The following is a 6,282-nucleotide window of genomic DNA, read 5'->3' as shown; positions in this document are numbered from 1 at the left end:
GCATTTTCAAAGTTGCACCTGAATTTGAACCAGAAACATTTATAATTTCAGTCAAGCTCTCTACAACTGAGCTACATCCTCTAAAAGACAAATATTCATCTTAATCATTTCAACAGCAGACATCGGAGCAGGGGCCAGCCCTTCAACCTCTCGTGCCTGGACTGACATTTGACGATATCATGGCTGACTTTCTTCCTGACTGCTTCTTCCTTACTGTTCCTTCATGTCATTGGAATCTACAAAGTTATCGACCTTCTCACTGAGCTGAGGAGAAATTTCTTCACCCAGAGATGGTGAGCCTGTGGACTTCGCTACTACAGAAAGTAGTTGAGGCCAAAACATTGTATGTTTTCAAGAAGGAGTTAGATATAGCTCTTTGGGCGAAAGGGATCAAAGGATATGGGGAGAAAGCAAGAGCAGGCTATTGAGGTGGATGATCAGCCATGATCAATATGAATGGTGGAGCAGGCTCAAATGGCCAACTCCTGCTACTATTTTCTATGGTAGAGCCTTTACAACCCTCTGGGCTGGACAATTCCAAAGGTCAGCCATGCTGGACAAAGGAAAGCTGGCACATTCCCAAACATTGTTTGTTGAAATCAGGGAACACCTGCATTTGAACCAGGGACCTCTTAATCTGTAGTCAAACACTTTACCACTGAGCTATATCCCCTCACAGGAAGAGTCACACCTTGACAGTTCAACAGCGGACAAGAGCCGAGATGTGGGCAAATAGTCTGTTGTTCAATGTTATAATAGATTCAAGGAAGAAAGAAATAACAAAGAAACAAAGTCAAAGCCAAAAAGTGGAAGAGCTACAGAAGAAACAAATATCATTCTTCGGAGAGGCTAATGAAGCAGAAATAGTTTTTGGAGCACGAAATTACAAGTTGATGGTCATCACACAGACTTCAAGCTAGACACTGGCACAGGTGTTTCAGTGTTAACTGACAAAGTGAATTGCTTAAGAATATCACATTACAGCCATCCTCCACTTACAAGGTCCAGGATGGACATCACTAAAAGTAATAGGCCAACACTTGGGAAGATGAAGATGGAAGCATAAAGAAATTGTGGAACCCTTGTACATGATAAACATCCAGGAGACAATATTACTGAGCAGATCAGCATGTTTGCAACTGAGGTTCATTTGCAAGGTTGGTGAAGTTGGTGATGGGCAGACTAATGAGTTATTCATGAAGAATGAATTTCCATCCCTATTTTCATGCTTAGGAAAGCTGGAAACAGAATATCACAAATGTCTAAACGGAGATTGATAAGGCAACATGTCTCTTCACAGCAGGAATGGTCTGTAACCCACTCTCAGGAAAAGTCACGAGTGACATTAAACGCATGCTTAAACAAGGGCTCATCTCACCAGTAACCAGACCTATGAAGTGATGTCCTGGAATGTTCACAGTAACAAAGACCAATTTTTCAATTCAAATCTGGTAACTTGGCACAAATAAACAAGTCAGTAGAGGAGGAGATACCCCCGATGGTATCAGTGGATTAATGTCTGTCCAAATTAGCAAAAGGCTCCCTCCTCATAAACTTGGATGCTAAATGCATTTTTTGGCAGTTGCTACTGGACAAAGAATTCAGATTGTTATCTACTTTTATCACACCGTGTTGTCATTATTGTTTCAACAAGTAACCATTCTGAATCACTCCTGCACCTGAGATAATCCAAAGAATGATGCCTCAGGTTCTGGAAGTTACGTAAGGAGTAATAAATGATATTATAATAAGTGATGGACGATGTTCTCATATACAGTTCCTCGAAGGAAGAACATGAGCCTCGGATGAGTGCAGTCACCAATGTCCTACAAGAAGCAGTTTTGACATTGAATGACAAATGTGATTTTGCAAAGCCTACGATAAACTTCTTAGGACATATAGATGTTTCAAGCAAGGGTTGTACAAATACTGAAAGGGAAATAATTTCCTGGGCAAGAGGAAAACACAATGGATGGAGCCGAATGAGATATCTCTGCTAAAGAGCCAAACACAAACACAATGGAAGGGAATGCCTTCATTGTCACAGAATTCTCTGGTTGTTCCTGTAGATGTTGAGTAGTGCAATGTGTTCACAGCATTCACTTTTGTGGATGAAGGTTGGTTTAACTAGGTTGGCTTTGGATTTTGAACATAGGACCGCTTAAACTACCGTCAAAAGTTCGAGTACTGATCTGCACGACCTTACATGATCATTTGGTCCATGAAGAGCTAAAGAGTAGATTTCAAGAGAGGGTTGGACATGGGCTAAAAAGAGAATAATTAACAGGGCAAGAGGTAAAAAGGAAGTAACTGGGATGAATTTGATCACTCTGCTCAGGAGCCAGAAGTCAGCATAATGGATTGGAATGCTGGATCATTCCTGAAATTGCTCATCATACCTCTGAATTTTGGATAAAGGAAATTGTAAACATGCCACACAGGCATTTACAAAGTTGCACCTGAATTTAAACCAGAAACATTTATAATTGCAGTCAAGCCCTCTACAACTGAGCTACACCCTCTAAATATAAATGTTCATCTTGATCATTTCAACAGCAGACATCGGAGCAGGGGCGAGCCCTTCAAACTCTAGTGCCTGGACTGACATTTAATGATATCATGGCTGACTTTCTTCCTGACTGCCAATGTCCTGCGCTATCTCCATGTTCCTTGATGTCATCGGAATCTAGAAAGCTATCGACATCCTCACTAAGATGAGGAGAAACTTCTTCACCCAGAGATGGTGAGCCTGTGGAATTCGCTACCACAGACAGTAGTTGAGGCCAAAACATTGTATGTTTTCAAGAAGGAGTTAGATATAGCTCTTTGGGCGAAAGGGATCAAAGGATTTGGGGAGAAAGCAGGAGCAGGCTATTGAGTTGGATGATCAACCATGATCATAATGAATGGCGGAGCAGGCTCAAAGGGCTGAGTGGCCTACTCCTGCTCCTATTTTCTATGTTTCTATGACAGAGCCTTCACAACCCTGGGCTGGATGATTCCAAAGGTTCACAAAAATTCCAAGGATTAGCCCATGCTGGATAAAGTAAAGCATGCATATTTCTGACTGTTATTTATGGAAATCAGGGAACACCTGCATTTGAACCAGGGACCTCGTAATCTGCAGTCAAACACTTAACCACTGAGCTATATCCCCTCACAGGAAGAGTCACACCTTGACAGTTCAACAGCGGACAAGAACCGAGATGTGGGCAAATAATCTGTTATTCAATGTTCTTATAGATTCAAGGAAGAAAGAAATAACAAAGGAACAATGTCAAAGCCAAAAAGTGGAAGAGCTACAGAAGAAACAAATGTCCTTCTTCGGAGAGGCTGATGAAGCAGAAATAATTTTTGGAGCACAAAATTACAAGTTGATGGTCACCACACAGATTTCAAGCTAGACACTGGCACAGGTGATTCAGTGTTATCTGATGAAGTGAATTGCTTAAGAATATCACATTACAGCCATCCTCCAGTTACAAGGTCCAGGATGGACATCATGAAAAGTAATAGGCCAACACTTGGGAAGATGAAGATGGAAGCATAAAGAAATTGTGGAACCCTTGTACATGATAAACATCCTGGAGACATCATTACTGAGCAGATCAGAATGTTTGCAACTGAGGTTCATTTGCAAGTTTGATGAAATTGGTGATGAGCAGCCTAATGAGTTATTCATGAGGAATGAATTTCCATCCCTATTTTCATGCTTAGGAAAGCTGGAAACAGAATATCACAGATGTCTAAATGCAGATTGATAAGGCAGTATGTCTCTTCACAGCAGGAATGGCCTGTAACCCACTCTCAGGAAAAGTCACAAGCGAGATTAAACACATGCTTAAACAAGAGGTTAACTCTCCAGTAACCAGACCGATGAAGTGATGTCCTGAAATCTGCACAGAACCAAAGTCCGATGTTTCAATTCAAATCAGGTAACTTGGGACAATTAAACAAGTCAGTAGAGCAGGAGTTACCCTCAATGGCATCAGTGGATTAATGTCTGTCCAAATTAGCAAAAATCTCCCAACTCACAAACTTGGATGCTAAATGCTTCTTTTGGCAGTTGCCTCTGGACAAAGAATTCAGATTGTTATCTACTTTTATCACACCGTGTTGTCATTATTGTTTCAACAAGTAACCATTCGGAATCGCTCCTGCACCTGATATAATCCAAAGAATGATGACTCAGGTTCTGGAAGTTTCGGAAGGAGTAATGAATGATATTATAATAAGCGATGGACGATATTCTCATGTACAGTTCCTCGAAGGAAGAATATGACCCTCGGATGAGTGCAATCCCCAATGTCCTGCAAGAAGCAGTTTTGACATTGAATGACAAATGTGATTTTGAAAAACATACGATAAACTTCTTCGGCCATATACAGGTTTCAAGCAAGGGTTGTACAAATACTGAAAGGGGAATAATTTCCTTTGCAAGAGGAAAACACAATGGATGGAGCTGAATGGGATATCTCTGCTAAAGAGCCAAACACCAACACAATGTAAGGGACTGCATTCATTATCACAGAATTCTCTGGTTGTTCCTGTAGATGTTGAGTAGTGCAACGTATTCATAGCTTTCACTTTTGTGGATGAAGGTTGGCTTAAAAAGATTGGCTTTGGTTTTTGAACACAGGACCGCTAAATGTGTAGTCAAAATCTCGAGGGCTGATCTCTATGACCTAATATGATCACTTGGTCCTTGAAGAGCTAAAGAGTAGATTTCAAGGGAGCTTTGGACGTGTGCTAAAAAGAGAATAATTAACAGGGCAAGAGGTAAAAAGGAAGTGACTGGGATGAATTTGATCACTCTGCACAGGAGCGAGAAGTCAGCAGAATGGATTGGAATGCCTCGATCAATCTTGAAATTGTTGATCATTCCTCTGAATTTTGGATAAAGGAAATTGTAAACATGCCACACAGGCATTTACAAAGTTGCACCTGAATTTGAACCAGAAACATTTATAATTGCAGTCAAGCCCTCTACAACTGAGCTACACCCTCTAAAAGACAAATATTCATCTTGATCATTTTAGCAGCAGACATCGGAGCAGGGGCCAGCCCTTCAACCTCTCGTGCCTGGATTGACATTTCACGGTAACATGGCTGTCTTTCTTCCTGACTGCCAATGTCCCGCACTATCCCCGTGTTCCTTGATTTCATTGGAATCTAGAAAGCTATCGACCTCCTCACTGAGATGAGGAGAAACTTCTTCACCCAGAGAGTGTGAGCCAGTGGAATTCGCTACCAGAGAATGTAGTTGAAGTCAAAACATTGTACGTTTTCAAGAAGGAGTTACATATAGTTCTTTGGGCGAAAGGGATCAAAGAATTTGGGGAGAAAGCGGAAGCAGGCTATTGAGCTGAATGATGAGCCATGATCATAATGAATGGCGGAGCAGGCACAATGGGCCAAATGGCCTACTCCTGCTCCTATTTTCTATGTTTCTCTTGCAGAGGCTTCACAACCCTCTGGGATGGACGATTCCAAAGGCTCACAAAAATTCACCCATGCTGGATACAAGACATTTTGCATGCTTTCAAACACTTTTATTTTCAGGAATTCAGGGGACACCTGGATTTGAACCCGGAACCTCTTGATCTGCAGTCAAATGCTCTACCACTGAGCTATATCCCCTCACAAGGAGCTTTGCACCTTGACAGTTCAATAGCAGGCATGAACTGAGATTTGGGCAAATAATCTGCAATTCAATGTTCTTATAGATTAAAGGAAAAAAGAGATATCAATGGAAACACAGTCAAAGCCAAAAGGTGGAAGAACCATGGAAGAAACAAACGTCCTTCTTGGGAAAGGCTAATGAAGCTGAAATTTTTTTTGGAGCACAAAATTAAAAGTTGATGGTCACCTCACAGATTTCAAGCTGGATACTGACACACGTGTTTCAGTGTGAACTGATGAAGTGAATTGCTTAACAATATCACATTACAGCCATCCTCCAGTTGTAAGGTCCAGGACGGACATCACTAAAAGTAATATACCAACACTTGTCAAGATTATGATGGAAGCATAAAGAAATTGTGGAACCCTTGCACGTGATAAGCATCTAGGAGACATCATTACTGAGCAGATCAGCATGTTTGCAACTGAGGTTCATTTGCAAGGTTGATGAAATTGGTGATGAGCAGTCTAATGAGATATTCATGAGGAACAAATTTCCATCCCTAATTTCATGCTTGGAAATCTGGAAACAGAATATCACATACGTCTAAACGCATATTGATAAGGCAATATGTCTCTGCACAGCAGGAGAGGTCTGTA

The 6,282-nt window shown here is 41.2% G+C and overlaps 2 non-coding genes across 2 annotated transcripts; both read right to left on the bottom strand.

The window, feature by feature from the left end:
- Positions 1–601: 601 nt before the first annotated feature.
- On the bottom strand, positions 602–673 carry trnac-aca (transfer RNA cysteine (anticodon ACA)). Its single transcript has one exon. It is a non-coding gene; the product is annotated as a tRNA-Cys (tRNA).
- Positions 674–5,568: 4,895 nt separating this feature from the next.
- On the bottom strand, positions 5,569–5,640 carry trnac-gca (transfer RNA cysteine (anticodon GCA)). The gene has a single exon. It is a non-coding gene; the product is annotated as a tRNA-Cys (tRNA).
- Positions 5,641–6,282: the final 642 nt, after the last annotated feature.

This window comes from Cetorhinus maximus, chromosome 11, assembly GCF_964194155.1.
Source record: "Cetorhinus maximus chromosome 11, sCetMax3.hap1.1, whole genome shotgun sequence".
NCBI classification, from domain to species: domain Eukaryota; kingdom Metazoa; phylum Chordata; class Chondrichthyes; order Lamniformes; family Cetorhinidae; genus Cetorhinus; species Cetorhinus maximus.
Note: the sequence above shows the minus strand (reverse complement) of the source record. Positions and strands in the feature narration are given on the sequence as shown.